Raw genomic sequence first — 21,726 nt, 5'->3', positions numbered from 1 at the left:
ATGAAATTAAGCTGTTCATGCATTGAGTGCAGGTGGATACTTTGATTAGTCACAGAAACATCCAAAGTGTCACACAGACAGACAAGCGCCCACCCCAGGGACGTCCCTGAGGACGACGATCAACATAGAACCGGGAGGAGATCCACACAGGAACTCAGCAGCACATGGGAAGAAACCAGTGCAGGAATCTTCAAATACAAAATATGATCTGTTAAACTAATAGAATACATTTTTGTTGTTTTTTTTTTTCAAAGAAAGTGTTCTGGTCCCTTCCTGCTCCAAGCAAATGTGACATGGGTGTTTTCAGTGTTCATATTCTGTCTTCCTTTAAACATGGTGTAATTTAAACTTTCTGTTTATTATTTTTATTTGCTTCTAAATAATTAGATTTTAAGTAGAATGTATCTTTCTCTTAGGATTATAGCAGTCAGAGAGTCCCACTTAATTTTGAAAGAGGACAGGTTAGGACAAATTGAAATATCGCGTGGTGAGGCAGATTAATGAAGAACAGGAGCCCTGGCCCTAGAGAGGAATCCTTTCGGAATCGCCTTGGGAATCCTGTCCCTGCCCTCTGTGTGGCACTTTTCATCTCAGGGCCTCTGTGGGCTCACCTGCCTGCCAGGTGACAGCACATCCAGCTGCTGGGAGGACCAGCGGCCGTGTGTCATGAAAAGTACTCCGTGATCAGACCGGACATTTAGTAGGTACTTAAAAATATTTATTCCCTCTTCTTTATTACCATAAACAGTAGGCTGAATATGTGACTAAGTACTACAAAAAGCTTAATAAGTGCTTTGTAGAATTTGCTGTTAACATTTTGGGTGCATGAACAATTTCATATGTTCATTGGACAGTCGGGTCACCCCTCCCACCTGCCCCAGCACACCACAGAAATTTTCCTTAAAAAATATTAAAGATAGAATTTTGAATTGAGTGGACTATCAGATTTCCAACTTTCTTTGTATACCTCAAATATATTATTCTTAAAAATCTCTATACTTTCATTCTTCCTTAAGCCAGAAAGGGCATTAAGCTACGGTATTTAGATGAAATCCCCAACCTTTAGAAACACCCCCACTTTTGTATTTGCAGATTTAATTAAGGCTGAGTGAGTAGAAAAATCTGCTTCGAAACCACCAACCTATTAAAAAATGAGAAGCAAAGGGAGATATTTGTATTCTGTGACCAACTTCACAGAAAACCTGCTGAAGTGGGAGATATATAATGTCTCTCAGGATGGGCACTGTTCTACTTAATAGATCATCAAGCATTTATTAGGAAAAAAAAATACCCTAAATTTAAGCAAGGCCTTGCTTTCAGGAATGAAGGTTTAAAAGAGCATAGTGCAATGGGAAAATGCTGCTTCACTAAGCCACCACCTGTCACTCTTGGAAAGAGCAAGGAAATAATTCTGAACTCTTTTTCCTCAAATATTCCTCATTGCTGGTTACCTAATCTCACCCCTCAGTGGGGACCATGTCTTGTCAAATCTGCCTCCATGACCTCCTCTCCCAGGGTCCTCTCGCCTACCTCAGTCCGCCGCCAGCCGTGTCCTGCGGTGACCGTAAGGCATCTGCACTGGCTGCCAAGGCCCGGTGAGAGCCTTAGGGGCGGCCACGGGCCTGGCACTGAAGTCTCAGCTGCAAAACAGCATCCACGGCTTAAACCAGGAGCCTTCAGGTCAGGCGTCCTCACTCCTCGCCATCCTTTCCCTGCTCTGTGCTTCAGCTGTCCCGTTAACAATGGAGTGAGTCGCTTCGCTTCCTGTTCCTTGCCTATTGTCTGTCGAGGATGTCCTTTCCTTCCTTTCTTCCCTCCTCTGAGAAGCTCCTCTCCCTCCACTGTCCCCTCTCCTGTCCCCCCAGATAGTCAAGTACTCCCTCCTTTCTGGCGGCACTAGAGCCTCCCAACAATAGGCCCTTTCGTTCACTCACAGTTTCTCTTATAAGACACTATAAGGACCCTTCAGCACACTGACGTACTTACATGTTTGCTTCCTGCATGAGCCCATGAGTCCTTTGGATGGAGGAGACAGGCAGATACAGCTGAGTATGAGGATTTGTAGAACACAAATTGCACCCGAATTATCCTGTCTTGAGAAAAGGGGGTCTGATTTTTGCATTCCAGGGTTAGTCACTGGCTGTTTTATTTCATTCTGTACTCTCAGGACCTAGCACATTGAATACTTGTACTTTAAAACAAATGAACAGACAAAACAGTGGTCAGATAATATTTTGAATAAAGTAATAAATGAGGAAATAAATGAATGGAAAAGTGGATGAGCAAATAAATGAGTACAAGAATGAAGAGATGACCCTATAATGCCAGTCTCTACTATTTCCATATTTGCATGGGGCAGGCCTTGACCTAGACACAATAGACACAACTATGGCACATTGTTGACTTCATGCAACTGTGGATGTGGAAGCTGGTTACACAGATACGTCTGGGTACAGGGAGCCCTAAAATAAAAATTGCATCAGAATAGTCTCATCTGCAGAAAAGAAGGCCTAATTTTTTTGTACTCCAGGACTGGTCACTGGCTGACTGGGCAGGGTGGTGTGAATAATCAAATAGGAATCCTGACTGCTGGGAGATTAGGGCACAGACTGGTAAATCTTTTTGATAACATATTATTCTTTAGGAATCTAAAGGGGAAATGAGACACATGTGCTGAGATGCATAGGATTCCCTGGGATCAGGTCTGGTTAGAGCATCCTTGCTGTTGCCCCACTGAGGCACCAGATCCAGTTCTCAAGGCAGCCCCTTCCAACTATACTCCACCGCCCCACGCACACACACATAGACATCGGCATAGTTACTGCCAGTCTTAAAGTTTTAAACATGATTTTTCTGTAGAACAATTATGAGTAGAAAGTGCTAAGGCATTGAAGTTAATGAAGGTATGATTGTAATCCTATAGGCATCACTTACTAAAATGCAGAATCTACCACCATGGATAAATTACTGAGATTATGAGAACCTCGATTTTTCTAACTGCATAATGGAAATAAAAATTCCCTATTATTTTTAATTGATGAATTATCATGAAGGATTTAGCATACATTTAGCATTTTATTCTTATTCTTGCAATTGTTATACCACTTGTGTCAATCTTTTTTAAGATTAAAAGTTCTTGAAAAACAGCATATTGCATGCTAAACTCCATTCAAATTTGCCCTGGGATACATGAGTTCTGAGGGGGTGGGTCTGTAGTGTGTATGTGTATACACACACACACACACACACATATATATATATATATCTTACAATGTTAAAATTTAATATGTTGGCTGAGATAAATTTGGCAAAAAGCAAACTAGTTGACATTGGCTTGACAGAATAAATGATCACAAGTCATTGTTCTTGACATTTTTTATTCACTTACTATAAATTTGATGCACCAAGAGGAAATATTACATACTTTAAAAACATTTTAGGAATTAATTCTACTTTTTCAGAAATGTTTTTTTCCTTTTCTAATCTTTAAAATCCTAATTTGTTTTCAGTCTATTATACCTGCATTGTATTATTTGAAACAGTGAAAATTGGCAAAAAAAAGTATACATAATAAAATCAGGATTCATTATTTAAATTAAGGTTTATCAATTTCCTGGGATATAGACTATATAAATTAAAATTATGCTATTCTATACAAAGATATTAAATGGCATTGAAAAATATGCACACTGAATTAAGGAAAAAGTATGTAGCCTATGATGTAGTATGTTGAGGGTGATCCTGTGCTTTTAACAAATACATGTGGTGAAATGGGCAAGTCATTCTCTAAACAAAAGAAAATCCAAAGGTAAGAAGCAACAGCTGCTCCAAATGAGAAGGAATCAGTGAAAAACTCCAGAAGTATGAAGAATCGAAGCAAAAGGACACCCCCCAAAAAGGAACATCACCTCCCTAGCAATGGATACCAACCAAAATCAGAACATTGAAATGACAGATGAAGACTTTCAAACATGGGTTATAAGGAAGCTCAATGGAATGCAAGATAAAATGGAAACCCAAAACAATAAAACCACAAAAAGAATGCAAGAAATGAATAAAAAAATTCACTCAAGAACTTGAAATATTAAAGAAAAATCAAACAGAACTTCTGGAAATGAAAAATTCATTCAAGGAATTACAAAACACAGTGGAAAGCCTTAAGAATAGTTTAGATCAAGCAGAAGAAATAATCTCAGAGCATGAAGACAACACCTTTCAATGCAACAAGTAAATCGCAGAGATAGAGCAGAGAAATTGAAAGAACAAAGCCTACAAGGAATATGGGATTATGTGAAGAGGCCTAACATAAGAATCATAGGCATCCCTGAGGGTAAAGAAAGAAATATACAAGAGTTAGATAATCTATTTGAAAGAATAATTGAAGAAAATTTCCCTGGCCTTGCTAGAAATCTAGATAGCCAGATACAAGAAGCTCAAAGGGCTCCTGGGAGATTCATTGCAAAGAGGAAAATACCACAAAACGTAGTCATCAGACTAGACAAAATAAACACAAAAGAGGCCCTCCTATGAGCCATAAGGCAAAAGCAGCAGATAACTTACAAAGGAAAACCCATCAGACTAAATACAAACTTGTCAGCTGAGACCTCACAGCGTAGAAGTGACAGGGGCCCCATTCTCAGTCTTCTCAAACAGAATAACGCCCAGCCTAGAATTTTGTACCTTGTGAAACTATTAATAAGTTTTATATATGAGGTGGAAATAAAGTCTTTCCCAGACAAGCAACCTCTGAGGGAATTTGTCAAAAGAAAACCTGCCCTGCAGGAAGTAGTCAGAACTGCATTACACACGGATCAGCACAATAAACACTCACCAGTATAAAAGCATCCAAAAGGTAAAGGTCAAAGACCAGATACCACAATGGCTCAAGACATAACACCAGGAAACAAAATTCTATTCAACAGGATGAGTAGAAATCCACCCCACTTATCAATTCTTTCAAGAAATGTGAATGGCTTGAACTGCCCACTGAAGAGACATAGGATGGACAAATGGATAAATATACATAAGCCAAGTATTTGCTATCTTCAGGAAACACATCTAACCCCCAAGGATGCATTCAGACTCAAGGTAAAGGGATGGAAAACAATATTCCACATAAATGGAAACTAAAAGAAACCTGATATAGCAGTTCTCATATCAGATAACTTAGTCTTCAACAAAAGTAATGAAAGACAAAGATGGTCATTATATAATGGTAAAGAGAACAATTCAACAAGAAGACATAACAATTCTAAATATTTATACACCCAAACAGGTGTAACCAGGTTGATAAAGCAAATCCTACTTGATCTAAACAAAATGATAAACAACAGCACTGCAATAGCCAAGGACTTCAACACCCCACTGACAGAAAAGGACAGATCTTCCAAACAGAAAATAAACAAAGAAACAATTGACCTAAGAAGAACTCTAGAACAAATGGGCCTAACAGTCATTTACAGAACTTTCTGCCCCAAAACCACTGAATATACTTTCTTCTTATTAGCTCATGGACATTCTCTAAGATTGACCACATCCTTGGACACAAAACATGCCTCAATAAATATAAAAAAATAGACATTATACCATGCATCTTCTCAGGACACAGTGGAATAAAATTAGAAATCAACTCCAGCAGAAACACTCATGTCTACACAATGTCATGGAAACTAAACAACGTACTGCTGAACGATTATTGGATCAAGTAGTAAATTAAGACAAAAACCAAAAGATTATTTTAACTAAATGATAAGGGACACAAATCACCAAAATCTGTGGGACACAGCTAAAGCAGGCCTGATAGGAAAATTCATAGCCTTAAAATGCTTACATCCAAAAGATAGAAAGATCACAAATCAACAATCTAATGAAGTGACTCAAAGACCTGGAAAAAGAAGAGAAAACCAATCCCAAACCCAGCAGAAGAAAATAAATAACCAAGAGCAGAGCAGAACTAAGTGAAATCAATAATAAAAGAACTATATGAAAGATTAATAAAACAAAAAGCTGGTTCTCTGAAAAGATAAACAAAATTGACATGTCTCTTACTAGATTAACCAGAAGTAGAAAAGAAAGGCCTCTAAGAAGCTCAATCAGAATTGAAAAAGGAGAAATTATAACTAATACCACAGAAATACAAAATACCATCTCTGGAAACTATAAAAGTCTCTATGCACACAAACTTGAAAACAGAGGAAATGGACAAATTCTTAGAAACACACAGCCTTCTTATGCTCAATCAGGAAGACATAGAACTTGTGAACAGACCAATATCAAGTATGGAAATTGAAGCAACAATAAAAAACCTTTCTAGATAAAAAAAGTCCTGGAATAGATTGTTTCACACCCAAATTCTACCAGACCTACAAGGAAGAACTGGTGCCTATCCTGCACTAATTATTCCACAACATTGAGAAGTAAGGAATCCTCCCCAACATGTTTTACAAAGCCAACATTACCCTGATACCAAAACCAGGAAAGGACTCATAAAAAGAAGACTACAGGCCAATATCCCTTATGAATATAGATACAAAAATTCTCAATAAAATCCTAGCAAATCAAATTCAGCTGCTCATCAAAAAAAAAAAATAATAATAATCCATCACAACCACTTGGGCTTCATCCCAGAGAGGAATGGATGGTTCAACATACAGAAATCTATAAATGTAATCCACCACATGAATAGAAGTAAAAATAAAGACCATATGATCCTCTCAATAGATGCATAAAAAAACATTTGATGAAATTCAGCACACTTTTATGATAAGAACACTTAACAAAACAGATATAGATGGGACTTAAAATAATAAAAGCCATATATGTTTCACAGCTAACATCATATTGAATGGGGAAAAATTGAAAGCATTTCTGCTTAGAACAGGATCCAGACAAGGTTGCTCTCTATCACCACTTCTATTCAACATAGTGCTGGGAATCCTAGCCAGAGAAATCAGACAAGAAAAGGAAATCAAAGGCATTCAAATGTAGGCAGAAGACATCAAACTATCACTCTTTGCTGACGATATGATCTTATATCTAGAAAACCCAAAAGATTCTGCCAAGAGACTACTGGAATTGACAAATAAGTTCAGAAAAGTCTCAGGTTATAAAATCAATGTACTCAAATCAGTAGCATTCCTGTAAGCAAAAAACAGTCAAACTGAGAACCAAATCAAAGACTGAATACCTTTTACAATAGGAACAAAGAAAATAAAATACCTAGGAATATAATTAACAATGAGATGAAAGACCTCTACAGGGACAACTACAAAACACTGAGGAAGGAAATAGCAGAGGATGGAAACAGATGGAAAACCAAAACATGCTCATAAGTTGATAAAATCAACATTGTTAAAATGTCTATGCTACACAAAGTGATCCATAGATTCAATGCAATCCCTATTAAAATGTCAACATAATTTTTCAAAAATCTAGGAAAAATAATTCTATCATTTGTATGGACCCAGAGAAGACTCCCTATAGCTACAGTAATCTTAAGCAAAAAGAATAAAATGGGAGGCATCAATTTACCAGACTTCAAGATATACTACAAGACAATAGTAACCAAAACAGCATGGTACTAGCACAAGAACAGAGACATCAGCTAATGGAACAGAACTGAGAACCCAGAAATAAAACCATCCTAATATAGCCATCTTATCTTTGAAAAAGCAAACAAAAACATATACTGGGGAAAAGAATCCCCATTCAATAAATGGTGCTGGGAAAATTGGATAGCCACATGTAGAAGACTGAAACAGGATCTGCACCTCTCACAAAAATCAACTCACAATGGATAAGAGACTTAAATCTAAGGCATGAAATCTTAAGAATTCTAGAAGATGTTGTTGAAAAATTCTTATAGATATCGACCTAGGCAAAGAATTTATGAAGAAGATCCCAAGAGAAATCACAGCATCAATAAAAATAAATAAATAGTACCTGATCAAATTAAAAAGTTTCTGCACAGCCAAAGAAAGTATCACTAGAGCTAATAGACAACCTACAGAATGGGAGAAGACATTTGCATGCTATACATGTGATAAAGGTCTGACAACTAGAATCTATATAGAACATAGGAAAATCAGTAAGAAAAAATAAAACAACACTATCAAAAAGTGGGCAAAGGGCATAAAGAGAAACTTTTCAAAAGAAGACAGACTAACGGCCAAAAAAACATATGAAAAAAATGCTCAACATGTCTAATGATCAGGGAAAGGCAAATCAAAACCACAATGTGATATCACTTAATCCAGTGAGAATGGCTTTTATCAAAAAGTCCCAAAACAATAAATGTTGGCGTGGATGCAGAGAGACAGGAACACTCATACACTGCTGGTGGGACTGCAAACTAGTGCATCCTCTATGGAAAGAAATATGGAGATACCTTAAACAGATACAAGTAGACCTACCATTTGATCCAGCAATCCCACTATGGGTTATTTACCCAAAGGAAAAAAAAGACATTCTATAATAAAGACATCTGCACTCAAATGTTTATAGCAGCACAATTCACAACTGCAAAGATGTGGAAACAACTCAAGTGCCTATCAATACATGAGTGGATTAATAAAATGTGGTATATGTATACCAGGGAGTTCTACTCAGTCCTGAAAAAAGGGTGAACTAGTACACCTTGTATTATCCTGGATGGAGCCGGAGCCCATTCTTCCAAGTAAAGTATCACAAGAATGGAGAAACAGAGATACATGATACCATCTATGAATTCTACAAAAATCTTTATGCACACAAACTGGAAAATGTGGAGGAAATGGACAAATTTTTAGAAACACACAGCCTTCCCAGGCTCAACCAGGAAGAAATGGAATTCCTGAATAGACCAATATCAAGAACTGAAATCAAAACAGCAATAAAAAACCTTCCCAAAAAGAAAAGCCCTGGACCAGATGGGTTCACACATGAATTTTACCACATCTACAAAGAACTGGTGCCCATCCTACATAAACTATTCTCCAATATCGAGAAGGATGGAATTCTCCCCAATACGTTTTACCAAGCCAACATAACATTGATACCAAAACCAGGAAAGGATGCAACAAAAAAAGAAAACTACAGACCAATATCTCTTATGAATATAGATGCAAAAATTCTCAATAAAATCTTGGCAAATCAAATCCAAGTGCTTATCAAAAAAATAATCCACCACGACCAAGTGGGCTTCATCCCAGAGATGCAGGGATGGTTTAACATATGCAAATCTATAAATGTAATTCACCACATAAATAGAAGCAAAAATAAAGACCATATGATCCTCTCAATGGATGCAGAAAAAGCATTTGACAAAATTCAACACCCTTTTATGATAAGAACGCTTAACAAAATAGGCATAGACGGGATCTACCTAAAAATGATACAAGCCATATATGACAAACCCACAGCCAACATCATACTGAATGGGGAAAAATTGAAAGCATTCCCACTTAGAACTGGAACCACACAAGGCTGCCCACTGTCCCCATTACTTTTCAACATAGTATTGGAAGTTTTTGGGAGAGCTATCAGGCAAGAGAGCAGAATCAAGGGAGTCCAAATAGGGAAAGAAGAGATCAAACTCTCACTCTTTGCTGATGATATGATGTTATATCTGGAAAACCCCAAGGATTCAACCAAGAGACTCCTGGAATTGATCAATGAATTCAGTAAAGTCTCAGGTTACAAAATCAATACACACAAATCAGAGGCATTCATATATGCCAATAACAGTCAAACGGAGAACCAAATTAAGGACTCCATACCCTTCAAAATAACAACAAAGAAAATAAAATGCCTAGGAATATATTTAACTAAGGAGGTAAAGGACCTCTATAGGGGGAACTATGAAACACTGAGGAAGGAAATCACAGAGCATGTAAATAGGTGGAAAACCATACCATGCTCGTGGTTCAGAAGAATCAACATTGTTAAAATGTCTATACTGCCCAAAGTGATCTACAGATTCAATGCAATCCCTATTAAATTACCAACAACATTTTTCACAGATATAGAAAAAATAATTTTACGCTTTGTATGGAACCAGAGAAGACCCTGTTTAACATAAACAATTTTAAGCAACAAAAACAAAATGGGAGGTATTAATTTGCCAGACTTCAAACTATACTACAAGGCTGTGATTATTAAAACTGCTTGGTATTGGCACAAGTGCAGGGACATAGACCAGTGGAACAGAATAGAAAATCCAAATATAAAACCAACCTCATGTAGCCATCTAATCTTTGACAAAGCAGACAAAAACATACTCTGGTGAAAAGATTCCTTATTCAATAAATGGTGCTGGGAAAACTGGATAGCCACATGTAGAAGACTGAAACAGGACCCACAGCTTTCACCTCTCACAAAAATCAAATCACAGTGGATAACAGACTTAAACCTTAGATGTGAAACGATTAGAATTCTAGAAGAGAATGTAGGAAAGACTCTTACAGACATTGGCCTAGGCAAAGAATTTATGAGGAAGACCCCTAAGGCAATCACAGCAACTACAAAAATAAATGAATGGGACCTGATTAAATTAAAAAGCTTCTGCACAGCCAAAGAAACAGTCATGAGAATAAACAGACAACCTACAGAATGGGAAAAAATCTTCGCATACTACACATCAGATAAAGGACTGATAACAAGAATCTATTTAGAACTCAGGAAAATCAGTAAGAAAAAATAAAACAACCCCATCAAAAAGTGGGCAAAGGACATGAATAGAAATTTTTCAAAAGAAGATATAAGAATGGCTAACAAACATATGAAAAATGCTCAACATCCCTAATCATCATGGAAATGCAAATCAAAACCACAGTGAGATATCACTTAACTCCAGTGAGAATGGCCTTTATCAAAAAGTCCCAAAACTACACATGTTGGCGTGGATGCGGAGAGACAGGAACATTCATACACTGCTGGTGGGACTGCAAACTAGTGCAACCCCCGTGGAAAGCATTATGGAGATACCTTAAACAGATTCAAGTAGACCTACCACTCAATCCAGCAATCCCATTATTGGGCATCTACCCAGCAGAACAAAAGTCATTCTATAAAAATGACACCTATACCCGAATGTTTATACCAGCACAATTCACAATTGCAAAGATGTGGAAACAACACAAATTCCCATCAATTCATAAGTGGATTAGTAAATTGTGGTATATGTATACCATGGAGTATTACTCAGCTATAAGAAATAACGGTGATATGGAGTCCCTTTTGTTCTCCTGGAAAGAGTTGGAACCCATTCTATTAAGTGAAGTATCCTAAGAATGGAAAAACAAGCACCACATGTACTCACCAGCAAATTGGTTTCCCTGATCATCACCTAAGTGCACATTTGGGAATAACGCCAATTGGGTATCGGACTGAGGAGGCGGGTGGGGAGAGGTGATGGGTGTATAACTACATGATGAGTGCGTTGTGCACCGTCTGGGGAATGGTCATGCTTGAATGTTCTGACTTGGGGGGATGGGGGTAGGGGGAGGGGATGGGGATATAACTACATGATGAGTGCAATGGGCACTGTCTGGGGAATGGACATGCTTGAATTTCTGACTTGGGGGGATGGGTGGGACATGGGCAGTGTATGTGGCCTGAACTTTTGTACCCCCATGATGATAAGCTGAAATAATAAAAAATGAGATACATTAGAATGTACAACAGATTCTCAAATAAAGAGCAAATTGTATCTTTTGTAGAAAATGAAATTAAAAAAAAAACATATATATATAATGTGAACTTTTGTATCCCATAATAAGCTGAAATAAAAAAAAAAAACCAAGAATGGAGAAAACAAGCAACACATGTACTTACCATTAAATTGGTACTAACTGATCACACTAATGTGCACATATAGGAATAACATTCATCGAGTGTGGGGCAGGTGGCAGGGGCAGGAAGAGATGGGTATATTCACACCTAATGGGTGCCATGTGCACTGTCTGGTGGATGGGCACACTTGTAGCTCTGACTCAGGAAGTACAAAGGCAATATATGTTACTGAATGTTTGCTCCCTGGTAATATTTTTGAATAAAAAAATACATGCAGTGAATGGGAAAAGTCCTGAAAAGATATACACCAAAATAGTAGATAAGGCAGAGATCACTGATACATGTTATTTTTATCATTTTTGACATTTTATATTTTCTTCCCCCCCCCCTTTTTTTGGTGTGTGTTTTTAGAGACAGGATGTCATTGTGTTTCTCAGGCTGGAGTATATTGTGCAATCATACCTCAGCATAACCTCAAACACTTGGACTCAAGTGATCCTCCTCCCTCAACCTCCTGAGTAGCTGGGAATAGAAGTGTGAGCCACTGCACCTGCCCATATATTTTCTAAATTATATGCATCAATTATACTATATAATAAGAGAATTTTAAAAAGTGGGAGATAGTTTGTGAGTCTTGATTTTCAATGTATTGACTAATTAAAGCCTTTCCCAAAAAGCAAAACCATGTTAAAGTAGACCAAACATGAAAGATTCTAGTGTCTTCCTTTAATAGTTACTTTTAGGTTATATTCCTGCCCTATTTTTTTTCTTCAGGTCCTCCTCAAATAACCTAACCTGACCCTTTTACAATCATCTCCTGTACAAACATGTGACTGGTCTCTAACTTTCTGCCTTTCATCAAGACCTAGCATAACTCTCACTGCTCCTGCCTAATACATCTGTGTCCATCCAGGTTAAAAGTGATCCCTATGTATTTTTAATGACCAATTCACCAGCCACGGTCTGGTTGAGGGACTTATAGTTTGTCAAACGAGGGTTTGAATTCCATATTTACTACTTAATTGCTTTCTGGCCATGAACAAGTTTCTTTACTTCTCTGAGTCTGTTTTCTTACTTATAAAAATGGAATTACAATTGGGTATCGGACAGAGGTGGGGGCTGGGTGGAAGGGATGGGTGTATACCTACTTGATGAGTGCGATGCGCACTGCCTGGGGAATGGACACGATTGAAGTTCTGACTGGGGGGATGGGGTGGGGGGAGGGGAGGAGTGCACACCTACATGATGAGAGTGATGTGCACTGTCTAGGGAATGGACACAACTAAAGCTCAGACTCTGGGGGATGGGGAGGCATGGGCAATGTATATAGCCTGATCTTTTGTACCCCCTTAATGAGATGAAAAACAAACAAAAAATAAAATTAAAAAAAAAAAAACCTCAAAAAAAAAATGGAATCCTCTCTAGTAGTCATAGGATAATGAGATGATGACTACACATTTCTCAGGGGGATTCTTTGCATATAATAGATGCTCACTAAATTTCATTTTCTCCCTTCACCCCTCTCTATCCTGAGGTTATGCTCAGCGATCAATCCTTTGATACAACAACAACATGTTAGCATGTTGTATTTATGTCTAACATGGTATCCTTTCTGTTGCTTATTACTCCTTTCTTAATAAGAAATTCAGTTCTGTCTTACTGGGAAAAGGTAGTCTAAAGTCATTGTAAGTGACAAATCAATGCAAGTGTACATGGAGAAAAACTTTCGTAAAGACCTTCATTGCTTCCTCCCATGAAACAATGAAGTAGTCCATGTTAACAAGTCTGAGTGCGTGCCTGTTCAACTTTCTCCAGGCACGTACAAATAACATTACACAGGTCTAGAACCTTTGTTATTGTTTTTGATTCTTTTTTACAACTTGCCTTTCTCAGTTTTAAGGAACTCCTTAATAAACAATAAGTATTAACCTAGATATATACCTTTCAGTAGTTTCATAAAATTTAATTCAATGTGTATGTCCCTATTACTTTAATCATTATCTCCTTGGTAAGCATTTAGTTTCTCATTTGTGGCACTTTCCTTTGCCTAAGCAAGAGCCAGTTCCCACCTTCTCCATTGTTAACATTACCCCAATTTTGTAGCTAGGTGAGCATCCTTAATCTAAGGGAATGTAGTTCCCTTCTGCACCTTCAAAGGATGTTATGAGTGGCCAAGGTTGGAGATAGCTGCTTCATTCTCCTTTTCTGGTGACTCGTCCAAGGATGGGAATGTGCCTAGATTCTCTCCAGTGAAACAGAAGAGGAACTTTAGACGCTACTTCCCTTCCCAGATTAAAAAGCCACAAATTTTGGTGAAGGAAACATCTTTTCCCTAACCCTCTCCTGTTACTAGGACCCCATTATATGGGACTTGTGACCATGAGGAAACAACCTATAAAATGTCAACAACTTCAAATAAGGCACTGGTGAGCTACTCAATCAAGCGTGAAACCACCAAGCTCGAAACTTCTTGTTAATTAAACAATAAACATCCTTAGGATGTAAAATTCCATTAATTGAATTTGGAATCAAAAGTCTTAATTGTAATCAAAAGCCTTCTAACAGACACACACACAGTAGGAAGTTGGAATTGTCGATATCTGTATTGCTCAAGTGAACGTAAGAAGCTTACATGTGACAGTGTGGTGAGCACTGCCTTCTTCAAGTCTATGTTATCGCCCGGCCTCTTCAGTGAATGGAGCCCAGTTCTTTAGGATCATCTCGCATATTGCTGAGTATGGAGGACCTATAGTCCACAGAGTTGCAACCCCATACAATCTGCTTACAGAGCTACACAGGCATGTCTCAAAGCAAACGTGGAACTGACACTTGGTATGGCATACATGATGTTGATAAATTGGTTTTGGAAACCTACTAGTACATTAAATTACCATTTTAAAATATTAGCTCATTATGCCTTAAGACATATTTTAATTATTTTCCCTTTCTTTCTCATTAACCAGGTTTGAGGTCCATCTTTCCTGAAGATCTTGATGAAAGATGATAATGGACACAGGAGAGTTAAGGAATTCTTAAGTTTGTTGGTTTTAGGAACAATCTTATGCCAAGTGCCCCTGGAGAAATGGTCACTGAATAATAAAGATGGGTGAGTGATATCTTTTTAATTGCTGTTTAATTTTTAGTTTCTTTTTCTCTGGATCTGGCCACAGAAACTTTCCAAGAATCAAATTTTAAATTATGTTACAGCTTTGAGTTTATTTCTGTGAAGTTTATTTTTCCCTCTAACCATAATGGTTTTATTCCCTTAGGGATAGAAGGGAATCTGTATCATACCCTTTGGTTTGAAGTGAGCCTCCACAATGTATTGCACCTGCTGAAGCAAAACACTTAGGGAGTTGAAATAAAACATCCACGTCCCCACGGCCACAAGGCACTCATGGAGGGTGAGCTCTCACAGGGCGCAGTGTGCGTGGAGCTCCTTGGATCTCCCCAGCGTTCCAAATTGCACATGGGTGTGGGTACTGCGTGCTCAAGGATACCCAGTGAGACTTGAAGCATCCCTGGCATACAGAATGGGAAAAAATAATGAAACATAAGTGAAAATAAAAGTCAGAAAAACAGACCCTGGCAACCACTGCCCTTTCTCTCTCTGTGAGTGGTAATACCAAGCAAATGGCTTCCAAATTTGTGAAAGAAGAAAAGAAGAAAAAACATTGAAAAAACTTTGGGACTTTTGAAGAATAAGAGAGTATTTTCCTGAAAACTTTTGTTTATAGGTCAAAGGTCTCTAGTTACATTATTCCATTCATTCATTCATTTCTTCATTAATTGTCCTATTATTTGTTTACTTCAAGCAAGCCTGGGGAGGAACTATACCATGAACTCTAAAAAAGTAAGGCAAAGTATCTATCTTCAACGTATTGTTAGTGATATTTTCATTTTCAAATCAAGTATTAATTTTAATAATCTTTACTGAGTATTTTGGGCAGGATGCTATGATATATGCCATGTATAAATATAAACAGATGTAAAACAGTCCTTTTAAAATTCATTCAATAATTTATTCAACTAGTATTCCTTAAGGATGTTCTACTGATGGGCCTTTTGCGAGATTCTGAGATAAAGTGTTGACTCAGAAGTCAGAGAATTCACAGGGCTTATAGGAAAGCAGGTATTACTGAGCAGAACTATGCAGAGGAAGAGAAAGATGAAGGTGCAAACTCTATATTGGTGAACACAAATAGGAGAGTGTGAAAGGCAAGTGCTGAGTCTGGGAAGGACATTTGGAGAAGTCGCTGGGCACCATGTCCTGGTTTCTACCATTTGATTATACTATACAAGTCATGAATGCAGAGGAATTTCATGTCCAAATGGTCTCTCCAGCTGCGCCGTGGCTTGGAAGCAAGGCATTATTAAAAACTGAGAAGGAAGAAACCTCTCTGAAAGGGGAACAGCATGAGTTTATCCATTCACTATTTGTGGTAAACACGTTTAAGAGGGGTACAATAGCCAGGCATAGGGTGCACAAGTACCAGTGAGATGCCGTCTTCCCTTTCTGCACGAGCTGATGGCCCATGCAGGGGGCACGAACAACGGTGTGAGGAAGCAGCACACAGACAAAACTGAAAGAAGGAGCCAGGAGCCGAGAGACTTCCGTCGTGAATGTGGTGGATTCTAGGTGGTCAACTAAGATTTTTAATATAAAAAGATTGTGGAGGATAATAGAACTGGCTCAGCAAACTACGGCTGGTGGATGAAATCTAGGCCACCACCTGTTTTTGTTTTCCTTATTTCAAAGTATTACAGGGGTGTAGATATTTTTGGTTACATGGATCACTTTTATAATGCTTGATTCAGGGTTATAAGTGTGCCCGTCACCAAGATAGTGTTCACTGTAGCTCTCAGCTAGGTTTCCACCCAATCCCTTCTCCCCCCTCCCTTGCTTGATTTCTGTTGAGTTTTATTTATTTCCCTTTATGCACATGCGTTCTCATCAGTTAGTTCCAATTTAATAGCGAGTACATATAGTGTTTGTTTTTCCCTTCTTTAGATACTTCACTTAGGAGAATGGTCTCCAGTTCCACCCAAATTGTTGCAAAAGGCATTAAGTCATCCTTATTCCTGGCTGAGTAGTACTCCATGGTGTACATATACCACATTTTGTTAATATACTCATGAATTAATGGGCCCTTGGGTTGATTCCACATCTTTGCAATTGTGAATTGTGCTGCAATGAACACCCAAGTGCAGGAGTCTTTTGATAAAATTACTTCTTTTCCTTTCGGTAAATACCCAGGAGGGATTGCTAAATCAAATGATAGGTCTACTTTTAGTTCTTTGAGGTATCTTCATACTGTTTTCCATAGAGGTTGTACTAATTTTCAGTCCCACCAACAATGTAGAAGGGTTCCTCTCTCTACATCCGCACCAGCATCTACAGCCCCTAAGCTAAGAATAAGTTTTGCATTTTTAAATGGTTCAAAAAAAAATCAAAAGAATAATATTTGCACGATGAAAAAGCACATGATAGTCCAAATTTAGTGTCTATTAGGTGTCACTGGAATATAGCTATGTTCTTTTGTGTATGGGTTAACCTGTGGCTGATTTTGCGTTAAAATGCAGAGCTTGGTAGTTGCAACTGAGACTGCTTGCAAAGCCCGAAATGCTATCTGGTCTTTTACAGAGAACATTTACCCAACTCTGATAGAGGGTCATGCTAACTAGCTAGTTCAGTCTTTAAGTGTTGGGGTGACTGTCCAGACAGGGGTAGAGGTAGGGGTGCCACCTTTCCAGGCTTGCATTCTGCCTAGACCCAGTGTCACTGACCATCCCATTCCAGCACAGCTCCAGCCGTGACTTTTGCTTGCTGGTCTCCTGCTCTGTTCTTCACTCAGATGAAAGCCGAGGCTACCTTGGTCCTCTGGAGATGACTTTCACTATTCCAAAGAAAAGCTAAATTCTTACCATTCTGTTGAAATTGTTTAATGACAGCAGTGCTTTAGAATCAATGCATTACAAACTAAAGGAAAAAAGTATCACTTTATGTCCCAGTGTGCTTATATAAGCTGAGTGATAGAAGTGCCCCAATGGGGATGGATAAACAAAATCGAACCATTCTCTTCCAGAACTGCCATGGCTACTCAGACTTCATGGCCTATTTCGGAATTCACCTTATCACTGAAAACGCTATTTCCTCTGGATGGTCTGTCCCTCAGATCAGCCCTTGTGTGCAAGTGTTCTACCGTGAGTCTGTCTCCTGCCCATTTGACTCATGCGCCAGTCACTGTCACTGTAACACAAATTGGGCTGTTTCCCCAGGAGGTGCCTGACGCTCCCTGTCTTTCACCAAACAAACACAAATACAGAGAAGGTGAAGTCTCCTGAATTCAACCCCCTAATAATGTAGGTAACTTTGCTTCTCAGAGTTTGAAACTTAAAAAAATGTATTTCCTTTAAAAAATAGAAATAAAAAATACTCAAAAATAGAAGAAAATTAAGAGTGTGGTTTTCCTAGGAAAGAAAAGAGCAACCAGGTTCATAACAATGTTTCCTCTAATAAAGGTCAGGGTGCTTTACAGCTAGTCTGACCCTTTTAGTAGGAGTTTATATTTGAAAAGACAGTTGATAATTATAACCCTTTGCTCAGAGACATGATTGTGCTCAGCAAATTTTAGCCAAGCACTGGCTAAAGTAATACGGCTTGACATCAATAATAAATTTTGCAAATTCCTGCAACCTTCATCCTTCTTATTTCGTATTAGATGTCATCCTGTTGGATAGGTGTGGATGCACGGCACAAGATGCCGGATGGCGTGGAGGGCTGCCCGCTAAGGCGCGCGTCCACTCTGCAGGTTGGGCCTTGTACATTGTATCTTCCTATTGCTTCAAAAGCTCGAGGCAAAGTCAACTTTGATTTCATTATGCTGCCCATTTGTTCTTGTTTGGATTCCATATAGTCTGGAACGAATATTTACTTCCATTCTGGCGTTTCTACTCTCTCTCTCTCTCGTAACCACTATTACATTTCAAACCAACGTGAAGTTCTTACTGTTTGAAACAGTGATCTCCTAAGAATGTATCACTGTGAGGGCAAATGCTCTTAGAGTAGCTGGAACTGTACCATGGCTTTGCTGTGCTGTCAGAACTGAGGGAAAGGGATTTTAAAAATGTTTGTCACTTTTGACCGGTGCTGCTACAGGAAAGGAGAAAGGAGGGGAGTGCCCTGCACCTCAGTCCTGCTGGGGCATCCAGCTTGCAAAAAGTTTCCTGGGCCATTCTACCTCGAAAAGCGAGGATCTGGGGAGACCCTGGAGATCCCTCAGCAGCCAGGACCGTGCCAGATACCAGTGGGGCCTTTGCAGACGTCGTCTCTTTAGGCATCTAATCCACGCGGTAAAGTGGGTACTAATATCCACGTCCTATTCGCGCCTGACGTTCAGATAGGCAGGTGACTGCCTGGGGTCGCAGAGCTTGTCCAAACCCGAGGCAAGGCTGGGTCTGACTCTAGGGTCGATGCATGTCCCCCCAGGCAGCCGCTAAGTCTTTCCTTGCTGAAGCTGGGTGAGCAGCCCGTGCTAGGGCCTCCTCAGACTCGTCTCTCCGGGCACTGACTTCACCCCACCCAACCTCGGCACAGAAGTGCCAAAGCTCCGTGGGCCTCCCAAGGCGTCAGAGCGGCACAAGTCTTGTCCGAGCAGCCCTCTCGTGGCACCTTCTATAGGGTCCACGTCTCGGTATAGCCTGAGCCCCGTCGCGCCTGACACCTGTTGACAACTTACCTACTTCACTGCACCCGTCTCTGATTTCACGTGAGGTTCACATCCACCCTCCTGTAGAAATGTGGTGGACGTGATGTTTTCCTATTTGCCGGATGATAAAACCAAAGCTTAGAAAAATTGTTCAGTTAATCCAGGCTGAATCCCTCCCTCTTCATTATCAAATCAGACCCCTTCCACCACTCAGGAAAGTTCCCTAAATGGCTAAATCGTCAGTGATGGGAATGGCGGCGACTCTGCCAGGAGGTACCGGAGAAATGAGTTTATAGAAGGAAACGGCGGAGGTCGGGGGGCGGGGGGGGGGGCTTCCCATCTGTACCTGCTGAGCACTTGCCATATTTGCCCTGGAACAGGGCACCCTAGAGATTACGACCTGATCCCCGCCCTCTAGGAATGCAGATGAGAAGAAGAAAATCGCTCCATGGGGTGTTGTGAAATGTAAATACGGAAACGTACATTAAATTCCCCGGGCAGCCTATGGCACGTTGCCAGCATTTTAAACAGTCTTGGGCTCCAGTGCCTCTTGGGGGTGCACGCCAGTGAGCCTCGGATCTGTGTCTGCGTGGTGCCTCCTGGTGGGGTCATGATCATCCATCCTTTGCTTGTGAGCTGCTGGTCACTCCTCCACTGTCCTCCCCCACGGGAGGACGCCTCTGCCCCCAGGCCCCTGTTCAGGGCTGGCTCTTGAACCTCATGAACTCACCTCTATCAGCGCCCCATCCAGAAACAGTGGGACTCTCAAATCAGGTTTATTAAAGAGATTTAGTTAGGAAGGAGCAACTTACAAAGTTGGTTTTACTCAAAATAAACTACTGAAAGGGGCGTGGCCTCAGGGCTGACTTGCTCGCACCTCTCCTGTGACTCCTCCGTGCAGGGACGCAGGCAGCCCTGGTCCAGGACCTGCTTTCACGTTCCCCGCAGGGCGGCCTCCTGGGTCCCCGAGGCCCAGCCCCTCACGGGCCAGCTGTGGGCTCACCCTCACCTTCCATTCCCTTTCTTGGATTGCCGTGTTTTCTTTATTAATAGCTATAATGGAAGTTCTGATAACTGGGTGTACCCAGAGGTGTCAGTGCTAAGCCACAACTGATTATTTCCCGTGGGGTGTTTGCCTGTCATGAAGGGACTTCACAGATGTCTATGACAAGTTTGGTGCCGCAGAAGAGCCATCGCACAGGGCCGGGATCAGAGCACGCATCCTGCTCCTGGGCTCCACCGCTCAAGAGCCCCCTCCTGTCCGCATCCCAGCTCAACCGTAGTTAGCTGTTTTGTCTTTGGGTAAAAGCAGCACATTGGCATCTCTGTTCCTTCTAATCAGAATGTGCTCTTCAAAATTATGTGTTTAGAACATTATAAAAAACCTCCTGGGAACATTTACCAGTTTATTTATTTTCATTTTCTTAGGGTCTGGTGGGGCAGGGGAGACTCGATGGGCCTGGATTCTGTGGGTGACGAGCAGAGAGGGTTTGAGACCACTGAAGCCCGCTGCGATTTTGGTTCATTCATTTCCCGGCGCAAGTGTACGCAGCGACTACTCCCCACCGGCCTGGGCCGTGCGGTCGGGGCACCGAAAGACGCGGCCACAGGGAGTCACGTGACAGACGGGGAAGACAGAAAACAGACACGGACACAGATCCATAAATGAGGCACTTTCACACAGTGACAGTACTGAAGGGGTGGAGCTGGACGGCGGGTGAGCAGGAACGCGGGTCCCGCGGGTACGGAGATCGGTGAGCCTTGCGTGAGGAAGGTCCCCGTGAGAAAAGGACGTGTGAGCTGAGGCTGATGGTGACAAGAGCCAGGCACGGACTGCAGATGCGGCAGAGGGCACAGCAAGGAGGCCAGGAGGGAGGGAGGAAAGCTCTTTTCAAATTCCAGGAAAGGAAGACGTGTGGCTTCTGCGGCGCAACCACAATGAAGCGGGGCCAGCAGGTTGCAGAGGCCGAGTCATTCGGAAAAGCCGGTGAGAAAAATTCACACAAAAAGGAGACCTTTTCCTCATTCTTCACGACCACTTGGTGTGGGGAACCGCGCTCCCCATCCGTCTGCTCCCACTGCCCTTTCTGCACACGCTCAGAAAGTCACCCTGAGCTGGGACACATGGAAACAAGAAGAGGTGTCTGCACCTGCGGCCAGGGCTGCGTCTCCCTGCCCGGCAGCGCAGCACGACCATGACCGTGGGCCTTACTGGAGAGCTGACGTTTTCTCAACTGCTCTTCAACTG

The sequence above is a fragment of the Eulemur rufifrons genome, chromosome 1 (genome assembly GCF_041146395.1).
Source record: "Eulemur rufifrons isolate Redbay chromosome 1, OSU_ERuf_1, whole genome shotgun sequence".
Lineage (NCBI taxonomy): Eukaryota > Metazoa > Chordata > Mammalia > Primates > Lemuridae > Eulemur > Eulemur rufifrons.
Note: the sequence above shows the minus strand (reverse complement) of the source record.